The sequence below is a fragment of the Heterocephalus glaber genome, unplaced genomic scaffold, assembly GCF_053883595.1.
Source record: "Heterocephalus glaber isolate CG9 unplaced genomic scaffold, H.glaber_assembly_v1.0 deba00001613, whole genome shotgun sequence".
Taxonomy (NCBI): Eukaryota; Metazoa; Chordata; class Mammalia; order Rodentia; family Bathyergidae; genus Heterocephalus; species Heterocephalus glaber.
In genome coordinates, this window is record NW_028258384.1 from 28,625,506 (window position 1) to 28,653,457 (window position 27,952).

At 37.1% G+C, this 27,952-nt stretch overlaps 1 protein-coding gene across 3 annotated transcripts in view; it reads left to right on the forward strand.

The window, feature by feature from the left end:
- LOC101698781 (uncharacterized) overlaps positions 1-18,523 on the forward strand; it is a 31,537-nt gene extending 13,014 nt beyond the window's left edge. For 2 of the 3 annotated variants that reach the window (XM_087196684.1, XM_087196688.1), the window contains one exon: positions 12,678-18,523. The gene's annotated coding sequence lies outside the window, so the exon portion shown is untranslated. The remainder of the gene's footprint in view (positions 1-12,677) is intronic. The other variant, XR_015445591.1, reaches the window with a different exon arrangement.
- The last annotated feature ends 9,429 nt before the right edge of the window (positions 18,524-27,952 follow it).

The window sequence follows — 27,952 nt, forward strand, 5'->3', positions numbered from 1 at the left end:
CCAAGGTCTCAATATCCTTTTGAAGTATATGCCCCCAGTGACCTAACTTCCTTCCATTAAGCCTTTTCTCCTAAAGATTCCACCACCTCCCAGTAGCACACAGGCTGATGATCAAGCTCTTAACACTTTAGCCTTTGGGAGACAGTTCAAATCCAAACTATATCACCATCCTTCACATGTTTTCTAGAGGGCTGTCTACCCGCTTCATGATGACATTGCTAATCCCTCTGACTGTGAATTCTTCCCTTCTTTTGAGCCCATAGCTGAAACTAATGGTATAATATTGTCACTCCAGTGGATAGCTGTCTTACTTGATTGGACAGGCATTCAGAAATCATGTTCTGGCAAAAACATTTCTGATCATTCCTTTTCTTTTTGTGTATCTTTAGGCCAAGTGTTCAATGCTGGTTCTGGTCACTGGTCATGCTTTGCTGAAGGATCAAGCAGAGATGATGATGACTTCTCCTCCTCCTCCTCTTTTTCCTTGTCCTCGTCCTTTTCCTCCTCCCTTTCTTTCTCCTCTTCCTTTTCCTCATCATTTTCCTCCTCTTCCTCTTCTTTTTTCTCCTCCTCTTCATCTTCCTCATCCTCCTCTTCTTCTTTTCTCATCCTCCTCCTTCACTTTTTTCTCCCTCTCCTCCTTTTCTTCCTCCTCTTCATCTTCATCTTGTTTTCTTCATCATTTTTAATGTCTTTTTTTTGCCATTATCTCCTTCCTCCTCTTCCTCTTCCTCCAGTACTAGAAATTGAACCAAGGGCCTTTGCACTGAGCTACATCTCCCAGCCCTTTTTAATTTTTATTTGAGGCAAAATCTCTCCCCAAGTTGCTAAATTGCCCAGATTGAGCTCTAATTTGCAATTCTGCCTCAACCTCTCAGAGTCCTGGGATTTCAGGCATGCGCCTGAAATTTCTTCCTGTGAGATGGTGCTTCAAGCAGATTTCTTCCTGTGAGATGGTGCTGTGGACTAAATAACTTGTTCTAGAAACGGATGACGAGCTTGGTATGTAGTGTTTTTAATGTGTGTATGACTCCATCAACTTATATTCTTTATTTTTAAGTTATTTACTTATAAATGTGATATTTCATTGTTGTTTTAATATTATTGATGAGGTTAAATCTATTTTCATGTGTTCACAGCAAGTTGAATTTTTTTTTCTTATTTTTATAGATTTTTTTCACTTGACTTTTACAGGTTATTAGTTTAGAGGGTCAAGAAATCTTCATGGACATCTGATTCCATGGATTTCTGTGTGCACATAAGGATTTGAATTGTCCAAAACACTTTGAAAATAAAACAGATACTCAAAAATTTTGTCAACCTATTGTTATTAAAACAGTACAAAACTGATTCAGGAAATTACAAGCAAAACACAAATAGGAAGCCCATGTATAGACATTTATATTAGGAAGACAATTCAAATTTATGGAGAAATGTCAAAAATATCCAGTGACCACTAACAGACTCAATGGTTCAGTAGTAAAACTTCTAAGACTCACAGCTGTAGTTGTTCTCACAGCTGTGATTTATTATATTGAAAGGCTATGAAGCCAAATCAGCAAAGAGAAAAAAATGTATGAAATATAGAAGAAACTAGGCTCAGTATTCCAAGAATCCTTTTCTAGTGTGGAATCCCACAGGATACACTTAATTCTCCTAACAAGGGGTTGTGATAACCTGTGTGAAATGTTTTCTATTAAGGAATCTCATTAAAGAATCAATGTCCAAGATTTTATTGGGGGATTTTAATGTAAGTACCCTCTGCCTGCCAAATTCCAGAATCCAAGGAAGAAAGTAAGAAGGTATTTAGCATACACGTTATGGTTTTCATAAAAAGTTTAGGCTCATTTATCCATTCTAATTAGTTCTAGTAATGATAGGAATGCTCTTTTAATCCAAGTTCCCAGATTTCAGGTAAGGGCCAATCTAGTAAGCAGGACTTTCTACAAAAGCAATTGCAGAGCTATTAATTGCACACTATGACAACTCATTTTTGCACATTCAGTTAATAGTGTTGAAATACTTTTCTCATTTGAAAAATCAAAAATCTCAATACATGTGAGCAAATTCCAGAAAGAGTAGGTGTCTCGATAAATGTTTTTTAAGGGGTGGGAGAAGAAGCACTAATTTACATAGAAAGATTTTTAAGCTTGTGGCCTAAGTTTTCACATAATATAGAATCATGTATTAAATAATCTTCCTCTTCTCCAACAGTTTCTTGTATCTCTTTTGTAACATATGGAGTCATTTTCATATCAATTTCTGAGATTACTGCTCTCTGGTATTAGAAACACCATTTTGCTTACTGTACATTTTAAGCATTGTGAGTGTTCTGAGATATTATCTCAATAACTCACACAAATGATTGGACTCTCCAGTTAATTTTATCATTTTATCTTACCTTTAGTTTCCTATCCATGTAATTGATTGTGAGTGGGGACACCAATATTCTTTTATCACTGTCAGGTAGTTTTCTTTTAGTTTCAAAATAGAAAAAGTTATTGACCTGGCGAGGGTATGTATGGTGTTGCTGGGTCAGATATGTGTCCACAAGATAGTACTCAATACCTTGATGACTTTGAAGGAGTACACGATATCTGGTTCTCAGCCATACTAGCTCAGAATCTCAGTTTCCTCATGAAAAAAAAATAAGATTCATTTGTATGGGGAGAGCTCATATTTAAGGTCACAAGACTCACAGAATCCAGAATATCAATTTATTAATTTTTAAGAGGAAATAGTTACATCAGAGGAACTAAAATACTAACATCCAGTGAATTGTCTCACTGTACACAAACCAAGAGGAAATTAAAATCAGAAGTCCAAGTAATTAATTTAGATTGATTTATACTTTAAGTGCATAACATTTAGTTATAACATTGGAATGTGTGATCAATCTTGAATGATGCTTGTCAAAAGTATTAGTCTGAAATTTAAGAAAAGGAATTATGTCAGAATCTAAATTGTCTATATCAAATTATACATCATGTTCCTAGAAGGGTTTTCTTGGATAAAAGTTGCAGTGAGCTCATCTACATTATGATGAAAGCTTCTTCTGTCTTAGTGGACTGGTGACAATGCCACCTATGGGGGAAAATGTTTGTCTTCAATTTGAGAAAGAACATGACTTTATGGGATAAGTATCTCCATTTGGAAATCCATCATAAAAAAGTACACTGACTTTAGTGATATTCCCAATGTATTAATATGCTTATTAATTGGAATAAAGTGAAAATTTAAATTCAAGAGTTATGAAAATACAGGCTTATTACAGAAACAGTTTGCTTTTTTAAAAAGTGAAAATTTGTAGTAGAGAATGGGATGAAATAGTTCAGGATAACTAGAGGAAATAAGCTCTGATTTCCTCTCAAAACATAAAGCTACTAAAATCAGATGAGATTAACTTATTCATGAATCCTTTTCTCCCTTTGTTAGAAGCATAATTGGTGTTCTTTGTGTAAAAATTTATATAACATTAGCATGGTAAAGACCTTCCTATATATAATAACAAAAGAGAACCTATAAAAGAGACTAAGAGATTTGGTTGCATAAAAGTGTCTGATGACAGTGTGCATGATAAACTACTAATATACTTAAATATATCATAAAATAACTTTCAAATCAGTCAACATCAGTACCTTTAAACATTTTATAGAGGTTTGAAAAGTCATCATACCTGTAAAAATATAATAATGGCCAATAAACCAATTAAAAAAAAATGTTGAAATTGGAATACCTGGTTATTTCTCACCCTTCTATGGAGGCTTTTTAAGGAATTTTCCCTAATCTACCCACCCAGTGAAATGCTAATATCGAAGGTATATTGAGATTATATGCTGGGTCATGTGGTTATTCTATGTTAACTTATTGAGGAAAAGCCAAACTGCTTTCTACAGAGATTATATGTACCATTTTACATTCTCACTAACAATTTCTCCAACACTAACCTTCCTGCTATTGTGTTTTGTTGTTGTCCTAGTGGGTGGGAATAGATATCGCACTGTAGTTTTGATTTTCATTTCCCTAATGACAAATGATGTGCTGGTGTGTTGATCATCTTTTGATATGGTTGCTTGGCCATCAGTACATTTCTTTTATGGAGATTGTGTGTGTGTGTGGGGGGGGGTCTTGTGGAGAAATATTATCTATTCAAGCATTTTTCCACTTTTAATTGGGTTAACTTTGGATTGTATAATTTTCATTCTTGTATTCTGGACACTAGACCTTTATAAAACATATGACTTGAAAATATTTTCTCCCATTCTATGGGTTGTCATTTCACTTTCTTGATTAAGTCCTTTGATGCACAAGTTTTTAATTTTGATGAAGTTCAGTGTGTTTCCTGAACTTCATGCTTTTTTAATCATATCTAAGAAAACATTACCATATCTAAGGTCATGAAGCTTTATCTCTATGATCTCTTCTATGCAGTTTTAAATTTTAATTCTATATTTAAATCATGGATGTATTTTGAGTTAATTTTGTGAATTGTATAAGATGAGGGTCCAAATTCAACCTTTGACATTTGTGTATATTCAGTTGTACCAGCACCATTTTTTGAAGAATATTATTTCCCCTTTGAGTGGTCTTACTAGTATTATTGAAAATGCATTTTCCATAATGTAGTAGTTTGTTTACGGACTCTGAATTGTATTCCATTGGTCCTTCTGTCTGCTCATATGCCACTACAACACTGCTTTAATTGCTATAGTTTTGTAGTAAGTTTTGAAAGTGAAAAGTGTGAGGCCTTCAACTTTGTTTTTTTTTCTTAAAATTCTTTTGGCTATTAGGAAACACTTAAAGTTGCATATGAATTTGAGAATCAACTCTCCCATACCCAAAATGACAGCTGTAATTTTCATAGGGATTGCATTGGATCCATAGATCAACATAGGGGAAATTTCCACATGAAAATATTGTGTTCCAATCATAAACAGAGGAAGTCTCCTTTTTACTTAATTCTTCTTTGATTTCTTTGTTTGCAGTGTTTTCAAGTATAAATTTTAAATTACTTTTATACATAGGATTTCTCTTTTATTTTTCTTTTCAGATTTTTCATTACAAGTATATGGAAATGTGGCTGATTTTTTATATTGACCCTTGTGTTCTGTGATTGCCTGAATTCATTTATTAGGCCTATTAGTTTTCTTTTGGATTATTGGGATACTTCATATATATTATCATGTAATAAACTAATAGTGATAGTTTCACTTATTTCTTTGTAATTTGTATGCATTTTACCCCTTTTCTTGTCTTAATTCTGTTGCTAAAACTTCCTGTACAATTTTGGTTTTGAAAGCTAGCATCTTTGTCTTGTTTCTAATATGATTTTTTTCCCACTTTTATTATTTCATATTAATTGTAGAGATTAATAGGTTTCAATTTGGCATATTTGTGCACGCATATAATACACTTTGATCATTTCCACCACCCACTTGCCTTTCTCTCCCCGTCCCTAATTTCCTTTGTCTTCTGTAATTGCCTGCTGTCTACTTTTATGTAATCACTCATTTATTCTCTAGATTGCATATATGAAAGAAAACATGTGATATTTGTCTTTTTGAGTCTGGTCTATTTTGCGTAACATGGTGAACTCCACTTCCATCCATTTTCAAGCAAATAATATAATTTCATTCTTCTTTGTGGCTGAATAACATTTTATTTATTCATTCTTTAGTTGACAGGCACCTAGATTGTTTAAATAGCTTACTACAGTTCTACTACAGTAAACATAGGTATGCAAGTATCTTTATAGTATGATTACTTTAATACTTTCAAGTATATGCTGAGGAGTGGTGTAATTGGATCAGTCGATCTGTACTTTTAATTTTTGAGGCACCTCCCTACTGACTTCCATGGTGCTTGTACTAATTTACATTTCTACCAACAATGTGTTGAATGTTCATTTTTCCCCTGTATTCTCACAAGGATTTATGTTTTTTGTTTTTTTCATGATAGTCATTTTGACTGGAGTGAAATGGAATCTAAATGTAATTTTTTTTCTAAGTTCTTTTATTGGTACATTTTAGGTATACAATTCATTTACATTTATCATTGGGTGATGTACCTGTACATGATGTATCTTGGTTCTTATTTTTTCCCCATTACCTGTGCACCCTTCACCCCCTCCTCCCTTCCCTATTTACACACACATCATTTCCATTTTTTTTCTTTTCTCATAGTTTTTCCTTTCCCCTTCCCCTCCCTTCACCCCTTCATCTTTGGGCCTTTTTTCCTATCTCAAATTATCAATTATTCATTTTAATCATTTTAACCCTTGTTTACACTATCAGTTTCTCACACTAGTGAAACTATTCGGTATTTACACATGTGTGTCCTATTTATTTTACTTAAGAGTATGGCCTCTATATGCATCCATTTAGCTATAAATGACTCTTTATGGCTGAATAGTACTCCATTTTATAAAAAACACATCTTCTTTATCCAGTTTCCAATTGATGGGCACTTGGGCTGCTTCCAAGCTTTAGCTATTACAAACTGTGCCACTATGAACATGGGTGCACATATATTACTGTGGTATGATTCTTTTAATTCTTTTGGGAAGATACCCAGCAGGGGAAGAGCTGGGTCAAATGGGACCTCCAGTCCTAGTTCTTTGAGGTATCTCCATACTTATTTCCACAGTGGTTGCACCAGTCTACACTCCCACCAGCAATGGAGAAGGGTTCCTTTCTCCCCACACCCTAAATGTAATTTTGATTTGTATTTTCCACAAGGCTATTAATGTTGAACATTTTTCATATACTTACTATTATACCTATCATTTGTACTTCTTCTGAGAAGTATCTGTTCCATTCATTAGCCCATTTATTGATTGAGATATTTGTTTTATTGATGCTGAACTTTTGAGTTCATTATATATTTTCAGTATTAATCCTCTATCACAAGAATAACTGCAAATATTTTCACCCATTCTATAGGTTCTCTCTTTTCTCTACTGTGCAGAAATTTTTTTTAAAATTTGATGTAATCATATTTGTGGGTTCTTTGTATAACCCCCTCCATTATATCCACTCTTCCTAGGGATAACTTGCAGACATTAACATGTTAAGCTTCCTTTTTTATTGACATGTAAAATTTTTTTTGGTATATTGGTACATACATATAACATTTTATTTTCATCCCCCTCTCTTTCTTTCGACCTGGATATCCCTGATCTCCTTTTCTATCTCTAAAAGTCTACATTATAGTTGCCTACATTTCTTTTTTATTGTATTAGTACATTGAGTTTTAGATTCCTCATGTAAGAGAAAATATTTGATATTTCACCTTCTGAGACAGGACGATTTTGCTTCACATGATGGTCTCCAGTTCCATTCATTTTCCTGCAAATGACATGACTTTGTTCTTATGGCTGTAATATATATATGTGTGTGTGTGTGTGTGTGTGTGTGTGTGTGTGTGTGTGTGTGTATTTTTTCTTTTTCTTTTCTTTTCTTTTTTTAAAAATTGAGGTAGGGCCTCGCTATGTAGTTCAGGATGGCCTTGAACTCACTATACAGCCCAGACTGGCTTGGAACAGACTGCCTCACCCTTCCATGTGCTGAGATTACAGACATACCTCACCATTCCTGGCTCTGTCCATTCATTTTTTTTGACAGACATCTACACTATTTCCACAGCTTAGCTGTTGTGAATTGTGCTGCTATAAGCTTGAGTATGCCTGTATCACTATAATGTGCAGTCTTTAAAACTTTCAGGAATATACTAAATAGTGGTATAGCTGGATCAAATGGTATTTCTATTTTGTATATTTTTGAGGAATTGCTCTCAGTTTCCATAGTTGTTGTACTAGTTTACTTTTCAACAGTGTAAGGTTTCTTTCCTCCTGCATCCATGCCAACATTCATTGTTTCTTTTTTCTTCTTTATGATACCATTTCTGTCTGGGATGAGATGGAATCTCAATGTAATATTTTTATTCATGCCTAAAGATATTGAACATTTTTTTAAATACTTATTGGGCATTTGTACTTCTTTTGAAAATTGTCTGTTGAATGTATTCACCTGTTTAGTGATAGAGCTAATGGATATTTTTTGATGTTTAGCTTTCTGAATTCTTTATTTATTCCAGATATCAATCCTCTGTGAAAAGAGTACCTAGCAAAGATTTTCTCCCATTCCCTAAATTATATCTTTACTGTCTTGATTGTTTCATTTACTGTGCAGAAGCTTTTACGTTGATATAGTCTCTTTTGTTGATTCTTTTCTCATATTTTTTCTTTTCCCTTCTTTCCTTTCCCCTACCCCTCCCACTTCCCCTGCTCCTTTAGACCTTTTCTTCCTATTACACAATATCAATTATACATTTTTAAAATTACAATATCAAGATTTGAAGACATTACCATAGATTTTACAGAATTTAAAAGGATGTAGAAAGCATATTACAAAAATCTGTTTTGAAATAAATTTGACAACTTCTAAGAAGTACCTTTGAAGACAAATTAATGAAACTAACTCTGGAGGAAATATAAAATTTGAATAGCACCTATTAAAGAAAGTATATTCCTAGCTTGAAAACCTACCTGTATGACAACAGCAGGCTCATATACATTTTAACTGATGAATTATATCAAACAATTAAAGCAGAAAAAAGAAGGAACACTTCTCCCCTCATTTTAGGAACTCAACATTGTGCTAATCCTAAAACTGGATAAAATTAATAGAAGAAAAAAGTATGAACATAGATAGAAATTTGTTTAACAAAACAAACTATTAGAAGTCAGATCTGGCAGTATGTAGAAAGTGGTTTTGTTATAGGGATGGCAGTGTTGGTTCAGCATTGGAAGATCCACCCCCAAAAGTCATCATTTTAACAGAGGAAAGGAAAAAGCCATATGATCCTGTCACTAGTTGGAGAAAAAGTATTGGACTAAATTCTACAGCTGTTCATGGTAAAAGGTATCAGGAGACTAGAAGTAGAATAGAACCTTCTCAACAGATTAAAGACATGTACTCCATACTTCCAGTGAGAATGCCTTATATGAATGGAGAAGATACAATGCTTTCTCCCTAAGGTGGGGAACAAGGGCAGATATGCCTACTCTTCATCTGTCCATTAAACTTTGAAACCTAGGTCCAAACCAAAATAATCTGGCAATAAAATGACACAATTAGAATAGCATTGGCAAGGTAGAAGTAAAATCTTTATATGTAGATGAAATGATCATCTACAGAGAAAATACTAAGAAATCTCTAGGAGCCCCGAGAACCTGTATTTGCATTTAGCAGGATTAGAAAACACAAGGTATATATAAAAATTCAGGTCTATGTATACTTTCTATAAGTGAAGAATTGGATATTGAAATTTAAAAGTTATGTAGGAGTACAAAGGACCTAGAAAAGTAAAAAAAAAAGTGTTGGAAGACATTTAGTACCTAATTTTAAGATTTCCTCTAAAGCTACAGTAATCAAGACAGTGTTGGTATAAGGAAAGTCATATAGATCATTGGAATAAAACAGAGAATCTAGAAATAGAACCACTCATATACGGTCCACTGAGTTTTGAAAAATTATTTAACATTAACATTTTATAGAACATAAACTCAATTCAAGACCAGAGGAAAAGACAGTATTTCCAGCAAATGGCACTAGAACACCTGGTATCCTTATATAAAAAATTAACCTCAACCCTTTATTTCCATACATAAAAATAACTTCAAAGGATCTATGAACCTAAATATGAAAGACTAAAACTATAAAATTTTAAGAATAAATTATTTTTTCCTTAAATTCTTTTATTGGTACATTTTAGTTATTCAATACATTTACATTTCTTATTGGGAACTTGAACCTTTACATGATGTGTCTTACTTTTTCCCCATTCCCTGCCCTCCCTTCACCCCTCCACCCTTCCCTATTTACAAAGACTTTGTTTCCATTTTTTTAATTTCTCATAATTTTTCCTTTCTCTTTCCTTTCCCCTACCCCTGTGGACCTTTTCTTCCTATGTCACATGATCAATTATTCATTTTAATCACTGGTACATTTTAGGTATACAATATAATGACATTCATCATTGGAAATTTGCACCTTTACATAATATTTCTTGGTTTAAGAAGAAATTATAAGGGAAAATGTTTATGAATTTAGGGTAGGCAAAAATTTCCTAGGATATAAAAACATGATGTATAAAAGAAAAAAACTGATAAATGAGAGTCCATCAAAATTAACTTTAAATGACATCATTGAGAAAATTAAAAGTAGTCCTTAGACAGACCATATTAATAATGCATATAACCTATGACCAGAATATATAAAGAGCTCTTACAGCTCATTAATAGACAACCCAATTAAAAAGTGGACACAAGAAGATGATAACTAGCCAGTACAGCATAAGGAAAGGTGTGCAACACTAGAATCAGAAAAATACTAATCAGTACAATAACAAGATTGAATTATACACTCATTAGGGAGATGTAGTTAAAAGTTTTAAAACAACATATGTCAGCTTAGTTGTGAACCAGTTAGAACTTTCTAATACTGTAATGTGAATGTAAAATGACAAAACCATTTTGGAAAACAATATAGAAATTTCTTGTATTACTTTTAAGAACCAATAGTCCTGTTCTTAAGTTTTTACTTGAGAGGAATGAAAACACATGTTCACAATAGATTTGTATATACAAATTGTCTATCCCTTATCTGAAATTCTTGGGATCAGAGTGTTTCAGATTTTCATTAGAAATCCACTTGATCTGCAAAGAGGATAGCTACTCCTGCTTTTTTTTTTTTTTTTGGATTCCTGTCACATGGAGTATTCTTTTTCACCCTTTAGCTTTCAGACTATGAGTTTCTTTTTGAATTGAATGTGTTTCCTGTATGCAGCATATTGTTAGATCTTGCATCTTGACCCATTCTGCCAGTCTCTTTTGAATGGTGAATTGAGACCATTAACATTGATAGTTATAACTCGTACATATTGATTTATTATTGTCATGAATTTTTCTGTTTGTTGGATTCTCCCCCTTTGCTTTTAATTTCTTGTCATGCCCAATGGATTCATTCTGCTGGGCTTCCTGGGGTTGTGATCCTCATTGTCTTTTCCTAGGATATTGTCTCAATTTTTTTGGAGTGCTGGTTTGGTATTCATGAAGTTCCTAAGGTGCTCTTTGTCATGAAAGTATCTTATTTCTCCATCAATTTTGAAAGATAATTTTGCAGGGTACATCAATCTGGATTGGAGGCTGTTTTCCTTTAGGGCTTGAAATACATCACTCCAAGCTCTTCTTGCCTTGAGGGTTTGCATTGAGAAGTCTGCTGTGATTCTGATGGGCATTCTGATTCAAAGGAAACTTTGTATGTGATTTGTTTCATTTCTCTGCTTGTAAAATTTGTTCTTCTGTTGGGTTTCTGGAATCTTAACTATTATATGCCTATGTGTAGATTTTTTTTTATCACAACTTCTTGGAGTCCTATTGTGAGACCTAACTAACTCCATTTTAAAGTTTGACTCCATCTTGGAATAAGACAGTAAAGTGGCCTTGACATAAATTCCACTTCACTGAAGTCAACTATTCCCCTAGTCTCCTTTGTGCCCATAAAATAATGATAAAATGTCCTTGCTGTGGGACAACAGATAAAAAAAGGACACAGCTCCTAACTCAATCCTCTGTCTGCCCAGAAAACAGATGCTCCCGGGCCCATTATCTATAGAGCATTCTGTCAATGTGCTGATTGTTCCTTTTTCCCATAAAATCTACATGTAGCCACCCCTTAACCCCCCCCAATGTATACCCCATACTTGCTAAATATCAACCAATCATGTAACTGCTAAATGGAAAATCCTCAAACCTTGCTGTAGCCACAATAAAAACCCTGCTGATTTGAAATTCGGGGCTCTCAATCCTGATCCGCTGTGTCGGTGACGGTTGAGTGCCCCTGCTCAAGCTTGAATAAATGACCCTCGTGTGTTTACATCGGAATCGGCTCCTTGGTGGTCTTTGGGGACTTTGCAATCTGGGCACAACATTTGGGGGCTCGTCCAGGATCCCCAAGACCCTCAGGATTCCCGTACTGGAGGGTCGATGCTGGCTGGTGAGTGTTTCTGTGTAAAGTCTGGGGCCCATTTCTGGGAAGGTCAGCAAATGGTCTAGGTGGACGCGCTGCGAGGGCCGCCGACCCAGGATCCTGGAAGACGTTCTGGGATCCTTCTGGAGGGGACGGAGTGCCCCGTGAGTACGAGTCTGTGAGACTCCTAGGGGCACGGTGTGAGTCGCTCCCGCAGTATATCGTGAGGCTGTCATCCCATTTTCTGTACTGTCTCTGATCGGGCGGAGGATGGTTTTGTTTTGCTTTCTGCTTTTCTGCTGTGTTTGTTTGTCTGTTTATTGTGTTGACTTGGACTGAGATGATGGGACAGACTGTGACTACCCCCCTTTCCTCGTTAACAGGTCATTTCAGGGAAATTAGAAAGCGAGCGCATAATTTGAGTTTAGAAGTTAAGAAGGGAAAGTTAATCACCCTTTGCAGATCAGAATGGCCAACCTTTAAGGTAAACTGGCCACCAGAGGGTACATTTGACCTAGAAACAGTCAAAATAGAGAAATTGTTTTCCGTCCCCGAACAGGACACCCTGACCAGGAACCATACATCGTTACCTGGGAAGACCTGGTGCAGAACCCTCCCTCTTGAATCAAGCCCTTTTTGCCTCCACAGAAGCAGCCACCTGCGGCAGTCCTAGAGGTGCACAAGAGAACCACCAGAGGAGACTACCGGAGAGGACAAACTGAAACCAAAGCCACGGCGCTGCTTTACCCAGTTCAAGGAGAAACTGATGAAGAGCTCCTCTTTCCCCCTCCCTACCACCCAGACCCTGCTCCTCCACTCCTTCTGCCCCCTTGGGGGCCAAGGGAAGAGCCCCAGTGGCAGCCAGGGAGGAAGTGCCTGCCCCAGCGGGTGTTGCTAGAGGGGATGGCCCCGCCGAAAACACCCATAACCACCGCTCGGCCTCACCGGTGGCGGGGCCGGCAGATTCCACCATCCTCCCGTTGAGGGTGGCTGGACCCCCTGATGAGCATGGCAATCAGCCTCTCCAGTATTGGCCCTTTGCCACTAGTGACCTTTATAATTGGCACACACAACACGCCAAGTTTTCCGACAATCCCAGGGAACTGATCCAACTGTTGGAAAATGTTTTGTTCACCCACCAGCCCACTCGGGATGACTGTCAACAGTCACGACTGTTCACGATGGAGGAGCATGAAAGGATTCAGAATGAGGCCAGGAAATTGGTTCCTGGCGACAATAACCAACCCACTACCAACTTCGATACTATTAACCTTTCCTTCCCATTGCCCCAGCCCGACTGGGGCTTCAACACTGCAGAAGGTAAGGAGAGACTCTGGGTCTATCACCAGACTCTGTTGGGAGGTGTCAAGGTGGCTCCTTGTAAGCGCACCAATTTGGCCAAGGTAGGGGATGTACAACAGGAAGGAGTACAGGGGGCCAATTAGGAGGGGTGAGCGGGAGCAAAAGAGGAAATAAGTGGAATAAATATGTGCCATGTACTGGAACCTAATAACCTAAATGAATGTAAAGATTATATGCATTTTGTCAACCAGGTGGTGCCAGATATTAAGAGAAAGTTACAGAAAGTAGACTGGGAGAGAAGAGTATTCAGGACATAGTGGCAGAAACAGAGAGACTGCAGAGGAAAGACAGACAAAGGCTGATGATCGGCAAACTAGGAACCTAGCTCAGATCCTTCTTGCCACCACTACGGGAGAACCAAAGGAACGTGAACGTCGACTGAAAAATATTGCAGCAAAAGGACAAGGTAAGGGGGAAAGTAGGGATTGCCCCCGATTGGGAAAGAACCAGTGTGCTTATTGCAAAGAAGAAGGCTACTGGGCCAGAGAATGCCCTAAGAAGCCAGAAAGCTGCCTCCAAAGCCCCCAGTTGACTCTGTTACAATATGTAGATGATCTCCTTATAGCAGCTGAGACGCAAGAGGACTGCCTAGATGGAACCAAGAAACTCTTAACGGTTATAGGGGAACTGGGATACCGGGCATCTGCCAAAAAGGCCCAAATCTGCAAATCTGAGGTAAGCTACCTGGGGTACATACTTAAAAAGGGGCAAAGATGGCTATTGGATGCTAGAAAAGAGACAGTTCTTAAGATACCTACACCAGACTCCCCTCGAAAAGTTAGAGAATTCCTAGGATCGGCTGGCTTCTGCCACTTATGGATACCGGGGTTAGCGGAACTTGCGAGGCCCCTTTATGAGATAACTAAAAACAATCAGGCCTTTCGATGGACAGAAAAACTACAAAAGTCCTTTGATCAAATTAAGGCTGCTTTGTTGTCAGTGCCAACCTTAGGCTTGCCTAATGTCACTAAGCCCTTCTACCTTTACATTGATAAAAATAAAGGAGTCGCCAAGGGCATCCTAGTCCAATATCTGGGCCCACGGCACCGACCAGTAGCATACCTGTCCAAGAAACTTGATCCTGTTGCAGCTGGATGGCTCCCATGCCTGAGGATGATTGCTGCCGTAGCCTTGATGGTCAAAGATGCTGATAAGTTGACCTTGGGCCAGGAACTACATGTGACCACCCCCCATGCCATTGAAGGGGGTCTAAAACAGCCTCCAGATAGATGGCTCAACAATGCCCACCTAACCCACTATCAGGGCCTGCTCTTAAACCCAACCTGAGTTGTCTTTCAGATCCCGGCTGCTCTAAACCCAGCTATGCTACTGCCTGATCTGGACTTGGGAGCCCCGCTGCATGACTGTGCTGACATCCTGGCTCAGGTACACGGGACATGAGAAGATCTGAGAGATAAGCCGTGGCCAAATGCTGAAGATACCTGGTGCACTGATGGGAGCAGTTTCATTCAGGATGACCAAAAGTATGCTGGGGCGGCTGTAGTCAGTGAGACTGAGGTTGTTTGGACTAAACCCCTGCCCACCGGAACTTCAGCACAGGGAGCAGAGCTTATAACATTAACCAAGGTACTGACTCTGGGAAAGGGCCGAAAGCTAAATATTTACAGAGACAGCAGGTATGCTTTTGCCTCCGCTCACATACATGGGGCCATTTACAGAGAAAGAGGACTGTTAACAGCTAAAGGAAAGACTATTAAAAACAAAGAAAAAAAATTCTTGCCCTATTGACGGCCCTATGGCTGCCAAAGAAATTGGCTATTATCCACTGTTCCGGGCACCAAAAGAGTGATACCCCAATTGCCCAAGAAAACAATTTGGCTGACCAGACAGCTCAAAAAATAGCCCTGGAGACTGATCTGACACTAACCACTCAGCTGCCAGATCCAAAAAGTGCTGCCTTACCAGAAAAACCCCAGTATACTGAAGAAGACTTAAGATAGATAAAACAATTACCCATGCCCCAGTGCCTCAACAGGTGATGAAAATCCTCTGATTATAAAGTCATCCTGCCTGAAACACTGGGAGAGCAAGTTCTCTCCAAAATACACTGAGCCACCCACATAGGCACCCGAAAGATGCAGGGCCTCCTGAGACATGCAGAGATAAAGACTCGAGAAGCTAATTCCAAGATTGAGCGTATTGTTGCCACCTGCAAAGCCTGCCAACTGACCAATGCTACCTCAAATAAGGCTAACCCTGGCAGAAGATTGAGAAGAGACTGACCTGGTGTATACTGGGAACTAGACTTTACTGAGGCAAGACCTGGAAGATATAGTTACAGATACCTGCTAGTCTTTGTAGATACTTTTTCAGGATGGACAGAAGCTCTTCCTACCAAACATGAGACAGCATGGATTGTGGCCAAAAAGATGCTAGAAGACATCTTGCCAAGGTATGGTTTCCCCATAATGTTAGGGTCAGACAATGGACCCGCCTTCGTTTCCAAGGTGAGTCAAAGTTTAGCACAGGTACTGGGGGAAAACTAGAAATTACATTGTGCATACAGACCCCAGAGTTCAGGACAGATAAAAAAATAAACAGGACCTTAAAGGAGACCTTAACTAAATTAGCCTTAGAGACTGGCGATGGCTGGGTGACTTTCCTTCCCTATGCCCTCTATAGGGTATGCAATTCACCTTATAAGATGGGGCTAACCCCTTTTGAGATCATGTTTGGGATACCTCCTCCCATTATCCCTAACCTTCAATCTGTGGTACTTGCCGAATTTGATGATCAAACTTGGGTCCTTGTGCTTGCGCAGCAGGTGATGAAACCACTGAGTTAAATCCCCGACCCTAACATTTATAATATTTTCAGTTTGATACAGGGCAAATCATGTTTCCATCATTTACAATTAACAATTCAGAATTTAAGTCAAGATTACTTTATTGCCATTGTGTTTGTAAAAATTGTTACCATGTAATGATGAGACAGACAGTAACAAAGATAAAGCCCTACGTTTAAATTATAAAATATATAAGATTATAGAATTCTTTAATGTTAGACTTTCGTCTTTGAAGATTATTTAAATACATGTCCTTGTTCTTTTGTATTTTGCTAGTAATTTAAAAATCTTGGAAACATGCTAAATTTAAAACGTTTTATTTTCAACTTTAAATGTCTAGAGTACCAAGATAGCTACGTATGAAAGATGTTTGTAATACAACAGCTAATACCAAGAGGTGCCTTTTGAAGCTAATGCTTGAAATAATTTTTAGTATTTTGATTCTACAGAGGTAATACATGATTGTGCCAAAGGTTAAAAGCTCTGCTAAAATTACAAATCATGTATTGTTGACATTTTGTAAAAAAAAAAATGCACAAAGTTTGCATTATTGAATTAATATACGTTACTGCAGCTGACAGTTTGATTCATACCAAAACAGGATCTTTTACTAATTTAAATCCTGAGTCCTGGTTTTCGAAATCATAGTCACATGACAGACCTGGGTGGCTTCCCGGTCTTGTCTAGAGACAAGTAAATCTAAGGGCCAATTAAAAATTGTTTCCCATCTTGGGACTGTGTGAATAACAATTTATGCAGAAATTAAAAATACATAAAAAAAACAAAACCTGGTTTAGTTCCGGCTTAAAATTAGACATTTATTACACTTTCTCTTTTGACATTAAAAAAACATATTGTCCTTTAAAGATACTGCTTTAAGACTACAGTTTTGGTCAAATTTACTATAAATGCTGATTTTTCAGTTTATGCATTTAAAAGATCAAAGGAGATTGTATAAGTCTTTTATAGATTCAGAAAACATAGATTATTCTATTGTAAAAAACTAAAGGTGCCTGATATGGTGGTACACTTCTGTGATCCTGGCAGTCTGGGAGGCTAAGGCAGGAGGATCACGAATTAAAACCCAGCTGGGCAACATAGTGACTTGGCAAGACCCTGTCTCAAAAACTGGAGGGGACAGCCAGGCTAACCCTACAATCTGTGACTGGACATAGAATTTGTGTTGGCAATGTCCTGGCCACTCACCAGCACCTTTACAACTGAACCTATCAGTCTAGTCCAGAAAAGTACCTTGTACCCCCTTCTGATGGATGATGGGCTTGCTCCACTGGGCTCACCCCTTGTGCACATGAAAAAGTACTCAACCAGACTGGAGACTTTTGTGTACTAGTACAATTGGTTCCTAGACTATTATACCATTCAAAAAAAAATTTTTAGTCACTTGATTAGGACCCCAGCTAGGGTCAAATGAAAACCTGTAACAGCCGTCAGTTTAACAGTTCTCCTAGGTTTAGGATTAGCTGGGGCAGAAACAGGAGTCTCATCGTTAGTGTTGCAAAACAAACATTACAATGATTTGGGAACAGCCATAGATATAGACATCGAGAGACTAGAAAGCTCCATCTCCCACCTGCAAGAGTCACTAACCTCCCTGGTGGAAATAGTTCTCCAGAACCAAAGAGGCCTAGATTTAATCTTCCTACAACAAGGGGGGCTCTGTGCTGCCTTAGGTAAAAAATACTGCTTTTATGTAGACCACTCAAGAGTGGTCAAAGAATCTATGGCCAAAGTCAGAAAAGGTCTCGCTAAGCAAAAACGAGGATGAGAACAAAATCAAGGTTGGTTTGAATCTTGGTTCAATTCCTCCCCATAGTTGACCACTCTGATCTCTACCCTGCTGGGACCGTTACTCATTTTGTTACTCCTGTTAACATTTGGACCTTACATACTTAACAGGCTGGTATCCTTCATCAGAGAACACATTAACACAGTACACCTGATGGTACTTAGGCCCCAGTACCAACCAGTTTCTGAAGACCTAATAAAGTTGGCCCCCAGAGGCCCATGATTGGTCCTCTATAGCTTCATGAGAAGGGGGGAATGTGAGACCTAACTAACTCCATTTTAAAGTTTGACTCCATCTTGGAATAAGACAGTAAAGTGGCCTTGACATAAATTCCACTTCACTGAAGTCAACTATTCACCTAGTCTCCTTTGTGCCCATAAAATAATGATAAAATGTCCTTGCTGTGGGACAACAGGTAAAAAAAGGACACAGCTCCTAACTCAATCCTCTGTCTGCCCAGAAAACAGATGCTCCCGGGCCCATTATCTATAGAACATTCTGCCAATGTGCTGATTGTTCCTTTTTCCCATAAAATCTACATGTAGCCACCCCTCAAACCCCCCCATGTACACCCTATACTTGCTAAATATCAACCAATCATGTAACTGCTAAATGGAAAATCCTCAAACCTTGCTGTAGCCACAATAAAAACCCTGCTGATTTGAAATTCGGGGCTCTCAATCCTGATCCGCTGTGTCGGTGACGGTTGAGTGCCCCTGCTCAAGCTTGAATAAACGACCCTCGTGTGTTTACATCTGAATCGGCTCCTTGGTGGTCTTTGGGGACTTCGCCATCTGGGCACAACACTATATGCCTCACTTATCTGTATGTCAAGTTTTTTTCTCCTGCTTGAGAAATTTTCTGTCATCACTTCTGTGAACAGTTTTTTTTTAATCATATATAAGTAGGGATAATTTTATTACCCCCATTCCTATTTATGTCTCCTTTATTTCTTTCTCTTGCCTAATTACTCTGGATAAAGTTTTAGGTACTGTATTGAACACGAGTGTTGAGAGTTGATATGCTTATTATTTTCCATTAAGAATGCTTTGTTTTTCCCCATTTACTATTATATTGGTAGTGGGTTTGTCATAAATGGCTTTTATCAGTTTGAGATTAGGACCTTCTATAATTATTTCCATCAGGATTATTTCTCTATCATGAATTGATGTTGAATTTTGTCAAGCTTTTTCTAGATCTTTTGAGATGTTCATGTGATTTTTGTTCTTGCTTCTGTTTATGTGATATATTACATTTATTGATTTACTTATATTCAAACATTCTTGCATCCTGGGATAGAGCCAACATGGTCATGATTTGTTAGATTCTATTCGCGAGTAAGTTGTTGAGAGTTTTTGCATCTATGTTCATTAAGGAGATTGTCCTGTAGCTTTCTTTGTTAAATCCTTGTCTGGTACATGTTAAGGTCATGCTAGCTTCTAGGAATGAGTTTGGCAGTGTTCCTTCATTTTCAATTTTATGGCATAGTTTGAGGACTATTGGTGTTAGATCTTCCCTGAAGTTCTGGTAGAATTATGCAGTGAATCCATGTTGTGGTTTATATTTTTATGTCCTCATAAAGCCTCAGGGGATCATAAGTAGATCCCCTTTGGAAGGTTATTCAATTATGGAGTGATTATAGGTGAGTTGCTGTTAGGTGGCAGGGCCTGAGTGGAAGAGGCAGGTCACTGTGGACTCAACCTAGAGGTTATATATCCTCTCCTGGCTTCTCCATTGACTTTCTCTCCTTCCTATCTGTTATGCCATGAGCAACTACCCTCTGCCATGCCCCTCTGCCACGCTGTCGTACTGGGGAGCCAGCTGATTTTGGACTTAAACATGAGCCAAAATAAACATCTACTCCCTTAAGTTGTTGTTGTCAGGTATTGTGTGTCTCCGCAGTAATAAGAGTGACTAAGACAATCCATCAGTTCCTTGGGTGTCTTAATTATATAGTTTTATTATTGCCTCTGTTTCATTGCCTGTTATTGGTCTATTCAGAATTTTAAATGTCCCTGGTTCAATTTTGGTAATTCATATGTGTCTAGTAATTTCTTCTAAGTTCTTAAATTTATCAGGATATAAATTTTTGAAATAGATTTCATTTAATCCTCTGGATTTCTGCAGTATCTCTTGTAAATTCACCTTTTTATTTTTTAATTTTTTATTTGTATTTTTTTTTTTGGTACCGGAGATTGAACTGGGGTCCTTGTGCTTGTGCAGCAGGTGGCAAAACCACTGAGCTAAATCCCTGGCCCTCACCTTTTTATTATTTATTTATTTATTTATTTGTTTATTTATTGGTGCTGGGGATTGAACTTGGGTCCTTGTGTGTGCACAGCAGGCTCACCTTTTTATTTTTAATTGCACTGATATACATTTTTTTCTTTCCTTCTTTTCATAAGTTTAGTTAAGTGTTTATCAAACTTGTTCTTCCTTTCAAAGAAACAATATGGTTCATTAACCTTTTATATTGCCTTTGTTAGTCTCAATTTCATTAATTTCCACTCTGATCTTTATAATTTCTTTCCTTCTCCTAGTTTCAGATTTGGATTCTTTTTGTTTTTCTAGGATTTTGGGCTGCTTAATTAGATTATTTATTTGGTATCACTCTATTCTTTTAATGTATACATTCACATTTGTAAATTTCCCTCTTAGAACTGCTGTCATTGAGTTTCGTAGGTTTTAGCATGTTGCGCTTCCATTGTCACTTGATTCTAGAAACTTTTAAATTTCTTTCCTGATTTTTTCTGTGATCCATTGATTATTCATTACCATATTATTTATTCTCTGTGTATTTTCGTAGTTTAGTTTTCTTTGCTGTTCATTTCTAGTTTCATTCCATTATGATTCAATAGTATGCCGGGCATTATTTAAATTCTATTTATGTAAGCATTCATTTTGTTCTATGATGTGATCTATTTTGGAAAATGTTCTATGCTGCTGAAAAAAAAATCTATTCTGTTGTTGGGTAAAACATTATTGATATCATTTAAATACATCTGTTCAGTGGTGTGGTTTAATTCTGATATTTCTTTGTTGATTTTATGTATAGTTAACTTGTCTATATGTGAGAGTAGGATATGGAAGTCCCTTAACTCTTGTTGTATGGTGTCTGTATGTCTTTTCATGTTCAGTAGTTTTTATTTTATGAAGTTGGGTATGCCAACATTCAGTGCATATATACTTGTAATTATCTCTTCCTGTTGAATTGTTCCCTTTATCAGTATGCAGCAAACCATCTTTGTCTGTTTTCATCAGTTTTTGCTTGTAGTCTGCTGTGTCTGAAAATGAGGTAGTTAGTCCTGCTTGCTTTTGGGTTCTAGTTACATGTATCATTTTCTGTCCTTTCATTTTCAATCTGTGCACATACTTTTGGATGAATTGTGTTGGTTGTAGGAAATAATTGGTTGGACTTGGGTTTTTTATCATTCATATATATATATATATATATATATATATGATTTTGATTGATTTTCTTTGTCACAGAAAGTCTTTTCTTCTCCATCAATTTAGAAGGCTAATTGTGCAGTATGTACAACTCTAGGTTTGTAATTGTTCTCTTGTAGGGCTTGCAAAACTGCTCCAAGCTCTCCTAGCCTTAAGAGATTATGCAGAGAAATCTGATATTGTTGTGGTAGGCTTGCATTTATAGGTTACTTGCTGTTTTTCTCTAGTGGCTTTTACTTTAAAATTTTTTGTTTGTTTCTTTAAGACAGGGTCTCACTATGTAGTCCAGGCTGAACTCCAACTCATGATAAACTTCTTATCTCAGCCTCCTGGGTGCTGGAATTACAGATGTGTGCCATCACATCTAGGTTTCTAACTACTTTTAGTATTCTATTGTTGTTGTTGTTGAATTTCTGGAATTTTGACTTTGATGTATCATGGAGAAGTTCTTTTTTGGTTTTGGCTATTTCAGGTTCTTTATGTCTCTGTTACTTAAATGTTGAATTCTTTTCCTACATTTGCAAAAATTTTTGCCAAAGTTTCAAGAAACAAGTTTTTTTATGACTTTTGAGTCATTTTCTATTTTTTTCCTTTATTCCTATAATTCTGATATTGGTTTGTTTGAGACATTGAGCAGTTTGATCCAGCTTCCATGATGTCTTCTTTTTATGGTGTTGGTGAGTACATGATCTACTACATCAATGTTTTTATTTTTTCTTTTTTAAATTAATTTTATTGGTAGATTTTAGGTATACAATATAGTGACATTCATGATTGGAAATTTGCACCTTTACATAATCACTTGCTTCGTATTTTTTCCCCATTTCCCTGGCCTCCCTTCAACCCCTCCATCCCTCCCTATTTACAAAGACTTTGTTTCCATTTTTCCATTTTCTTATATTAATTCCATTCTCTTCTTTCCTTTCTCCTACCCATCCCACTTCCCCTTTCCCTTCATCCCTTTCCTTCCTATTTCACATTATCTGTTAAACATTTTAGTCCTTATTTACACTTTCAGTTTCTCACATTAGAGAAACTATTCAGTACTTACACATATGTGTCCTATTTATTTCACTTAAGAGTACCACCTCAATGTGCATCCATTTAGCTATAAATGTCTCTAATTTCTCATTTTTATGGCTGGGTAGTACAGCACTTTATTAAGAAAACCACATTTTCTTTATCCAGTCTCCAGGTGACGGGCAGTTGGTCTGCTTCCAAGTTTTAGCTATTACAAATTGTGCTGCTATGAACATGGGTGCACATAGATCACTGTAGTATGATTCTTTTAATTCTTTGGGGAAGATACCCAGCAGGGGAATAGCTGGGTCAAATGGGACTTCCAGTCCTAGTTCTTTGAAATATCTCCATAATGATTTCCACAGTGATTGAACCAGTCTACACTCCCACCAGCAGTGGAGCAGTGTTCCTCTTTCCCCACAGCCCCACCAGCATCTGTTATTGGTTGATTTCATGATAGCAGCCATTATTTCTGGGGTGAGGTGGAATCTCAGCATTGTTTTCATTTGCATCTCTCAAATGACCAGTGATGTTGAACATTTTTTCATATGTTTGCTATTTTGGTTTCTTTGAGAAATGTCTGTACATTTCAGGTGCCTATTTTTGGGATGGGTCTTTAAATTTGGAAGGTCTGATTTTTTAATTCTTTATAGATTCTAGATAGTAGAGCTTTGTCTGAGGAACAGCAGGTGAAAATTTTTTCCCACATTGTGGGTTGTGTCTTTACACTGTTGGTGGCTTCTTTTGCTGTGCAAAAGCATTGTAATAAGAAGAGATCCCAATTGTTGATTCTCTGTGCTAGTTCATGGTCAACTGAGGTTTTGTTCATAAAATCTTTTCCTACTCCAGTGTCTTCAAGAGTTCTACCTAAAGTCTGTTCCAGCCAGTTCAGCATTTCTGTTTTAGTATTTAGATCTTTAATCCATTTTGATTTTAGTTTAGTGCATGGTGAGAGATATAGGTCTAATTTTAATCTTTGGAAGTTTGAAACCCAATTTTTTCCAACACCATATATTAAGGAGGCTATCTTTCCTCCAGTGAGGGTGTTTGGCTCCTTTGTCAAAAATGAGGTGGCTGTGTGCCTGGAGTAGTTTCTACATCTTCTAATCTGTTCCACTTGTCCTCAGGTCTGTTTCTTTGCCAGTACCATGCTGTTTTATCACAGTAGCTTTGTAGTAAAGTTGCAGGTTGAGGATTGTGATACCCCCAGCCATGTCTCTGTTCCCTAGAATTGCTTTTGCTATCTTAGGTTTCTTCTTGTTCCAAATGAATTTTTGGATTGTTTTCTCAAGGTCAGTGAAGTATGCTGCTGGAATTTCCATTGAGATTGAATTGAATCGATATTGCAGTTTTGGAAGTATGACAATTTTCACTATGTTGATTCTTTCTACCCAGGAGCAAGGTATGTCTTTCCATTTTCTGATATCATCTTCAATCTCTCTTTTCAGAGTGCTATAGTTTTCAGAGTAGAGGTCTTTTATTTCTGTTAGGTTGATTCCTAGGTATTTCAGTTTTTGGATGCTATCATGAAAGGAATTGTAAGCCCTATCTGTCTCTCAATGAGTCAGTTGTTTGTGTAGAGGAAAGCTATTGATTTTTGTGTGTTGACTTTGTATCCAGCTACTTTACTGAATTTGATTAAGTCTAGAAGACTTTTGGTGGTATTCTTGGTGTCTTCTATATAGAGTATCATGTCATCTGCAAATAATGACAATTTGACTTCTTCTTTTCCTAACTTTCTTCCATTTATTTCTTTCTCTTGTCTAATTGCCATGGCTAATGTTTCCAAAACTGTATTGAACAAGAGTGGTGATAGTGGACATCCTTGCCTTGCTCCTGATTTTAATGTGAAGGATTTCAGTTTTTGATCACTTAGTATGATGTAGGCTGTTGGTTTTTCATAAATGGCTTTTATCAGACTGAGGTAGAGACTGTATTTTGCAATTTTTTGTAGAGTTTTTATCATAAATGGATGTTAGATTATGTCAAATGCTTTTTCTGCATCTTGTGGGATGATCATACGGTTTTTCTCCTTGGCTCTATTGATATAGTGTATTACATTGATTGATTTGTGTATGTTGAGCCATCTCTTCATCCCTGGGATGAATCCTACTTGGTCAGTGTGTATGATCTTCTTGATTATCTTCTGCATTCTATTTGCCAGTATCTTATTAAGCATTTTTGCATCTATGTTAATTGGTGAGGTTGACCTATAGTTCTCTTTTTCAGTTTGGGTTTTTCTCTGCTTTAGAGATCAAGGTGATACTTGCTTCCATGAATGAATTTGGGAGTATTGCTTCCCTTTCAATTTCATTGAAGAGTTTAAATAGTAGTGGCAGTAGTTCCTCTCTAAATGTCTTGTAGAATTTGGCAGTGTAGCCATCAGGACCTGGCCTTTTCTTATTTGGTAACTATTTCCTTATATTTTTAATTTCATTGATTGACATTGGGTTGTTTAGAATTTTTAGGTCTTCTTTGTTCAACTTTGGTAATTCATATGTATCTAGGAATCTGTCAATTTCTTCTGTGTTTTCCATCTTATTGGCATCTAGGTTCTTGAAGTAGGTATAATTGATCCTCTGGGTTTTTTCTGCATCTGTTGTAATTTCACCCTTTTCATTCCTAATTGCAAGGATTTGGGCCTTTTCTTTTTTTACATAAATTTGGCTAAGGGTTTGTCAATTTTGTTTATTCTTTCAAAGTACCAACTCTTGGCTTCATTGATTTTTTTTTTTTTATCATTCTCTAAGTCTTCATCGAATTGATTTCTGCTCTGATTTTTATAATTTCCTCCCTTGTATGAGCTTTGGGTTTTTCCTGCTCTTCTTTTTCTAGAAGCTTGAGTTTCAGCATCAGGTTGTTTCTTTGGGCTTGCTCTGTTTTCCTAATATGAGTATTCACTGCTATGAATTTCCCTCATAATAGTGCTTTCATTGTGTCCCGTAGATTTCAATATGTTGCATTGTCATTTTCATTTAATTGTAGGAAATGTATGATTTCTTCTTTAATTTCCTCTGGAGCCATTGGTCATTCAGAGGTGTTTTGTTCAATTTCCATGTGTTTATGAAATTCTGGTAGTTTCTTTTGCTATGATCTTGAATTTCTTTGCACTATGGTCTGATAATATACAGGGGATAACTTCAATTCCTTTGCACTTACTTAAACATGTTTGATGAGCTAGTATGTGGTCTATTTTGGAGAACAACCCATGTGCAGCTGAAAAGAATGTGTATTCTGATTTTGTTGTATGGAACACTCTGTAGACATCTGTTAAGTTCATTTGTTCAAGAGTTTGATTGTTTTCTAGTGTTTTATTGCTTATTTTTTGTCTAGTTGATCTATGTAGTTTTGACAGTGGTGTATTGAGTTCCCCCACTACAACTGTATTAGTGCTTATTTGATTTTTCATGTCTGTTAGTATTTGTTTTGCATAGTTGGGCATACTAATGTTTGGTGCATATATATTAATGATTGTCATCTCTTCCTCTTGGATTGTTCCCTTTATAAGGATGTAGTGTCCTTTTTTGTCTCTCTTAATCAGTGTTGGTTTGAAATCCCCTTGATCTGCAAAGAGGATAGCTACTCCTGCTTTTTGGGGGGAGTTCCTGTCGTATGGAGTATTGTTTTCCATTCTTTAACTGAGTTTATGGGTTTCTTTTCAAATTAAGTGTGCTTCTTGTATGTAGCATATTGTTAGATCTTGCTTCTTGACCCATTCTACCAGTCTATTTCTTTGGATTGGTGAATTGAGACCATTAACATTGATGGTAATAACTGATACATATTGACTTATCATTGTCATGTCATTTTCTTTTTGTTGGATTCTCCCCCTTTGCGTTTCATTTCTTGTCATGCCCAATAGATTCATTCTGCTGGGCTTCCTGGGGTTGTGATCCTCATTGTCTTTTCCTAGGATATTGTTTAAAATTTTTGGAGTGCTGGTTTGGTATTCATTAAGTTCCTCAGGTGCTCTTTGTCATGAAAGCATATTATTTCTCCATGAACTTTGAATGATAGTTTTGCAGGGCAAATCAATCTGGGTTGGAGGTTGTTTTCTCTGAGGGCTTGAAATAAATCACTCCAAGCTCTTCTTGCCTTGAGCGTTTGTGTTGAGGTGTTTGCTGTGATTCTGATGGGCTTTCCTTTGTATGTAATTTGTTTCTTTTCTCTGCTTGTAGAATTTTGTTCTTCTGTTGGGTTTCTGGAATCTTAACTATTACATTCCTATGTGTAGATTTTTTTTTAAATCATGGCTAGCTGGAGTCCTATTTGCCTCACTTATCTGTATGTCAAGTTCTTTTTCCCTCCTTCAGAAGTTTTGTGCTATCACTTCTGTGAACAGTTTTTTTTATGTCATCTGCACTCTCTCATATTTCTTCATTGACTCCCATCAGACTTATGTTATTGTCCTTTGCATCATCTAGCAGCTGCTGGATTGCTTTCTCATGGTCCCTTACTATTTTAAGGAAATTATTCTTTTCATGGTTACTATTTGCAATCTTATCTTCTGTATCTGAAATTCTGTTCTCACATTGCCTCATTCTGCTGTGTAAACTATCAATCTCCTGGACTTCTATTTGTAACCATTTTATGGATTCCATTTGTTTCCTGTGTTGGGATTTCATCATGTTCCTCAGCTCCACTCTAGATTTATTAATCATGTCTTGCACTATGGGCACAATCTCTTCTGTTATCTGAGAAATTGTTTCTGATTTCATTTTTTCCAGATCTTCTTTTCTTTCCAGTTCAGGGCATTCAGATGGTTGAGTATCAGATTGTTTCATCTCATTTCCCTTTAAGTGATCTGGAAGTCTGGCTTTGAGACTTGTTTATGTCTTCTTGTTTCCACATGGTGGTGGTGGTGGTGGGGTGCTGCTGGTTCCCGTGTGGCTCAGCTCCTCGGTGCTGTGGGGGGCTCTGCTCCTCTGTGTTGTGGGTGGTGGTATAGCAACCCAAAAGGCTCAGCTCCTCAGCACTGGGGGAGGCTCTGCTACTCTGCACTGGGGGCAGTGGTAGGATGGCCTAAAATGCTCACCTTCTTGGCCCTGCAGTGGCTCTTATTCTCAGCACTAGGGGCAGTGGTACAGTGGCCCAAAAGATTCACCTCCTCTGTGCTGGTGAGGCCCTGCTTCTCGGCACTCAGGGAAGTGGTACGGTTGCCCAGAACACTCCTACATCAATGTTATCTTCAAATTCTGACACTCTTATCTTTGTATTGGTCAAGTCTACTACCCATAATTTTCATTGAATGTTTAATATCCTGTATTTCTGCTTGATTTTTCAGAAATTCTAACATTTTACCAAAATACTCACATCTTGTATTGCCTTATTAACTCAGTTTATTATTTCTCTTTAAGTTCTCTGAATATTTTATTAAGTAAGTCATTTATCTGCATATTTATATCCTATTCAAGCTCACTAGACATCTTATAAGTTTGTTTTTATGTTTCTTCTTTGATGCCTTGAAACATTTTGACC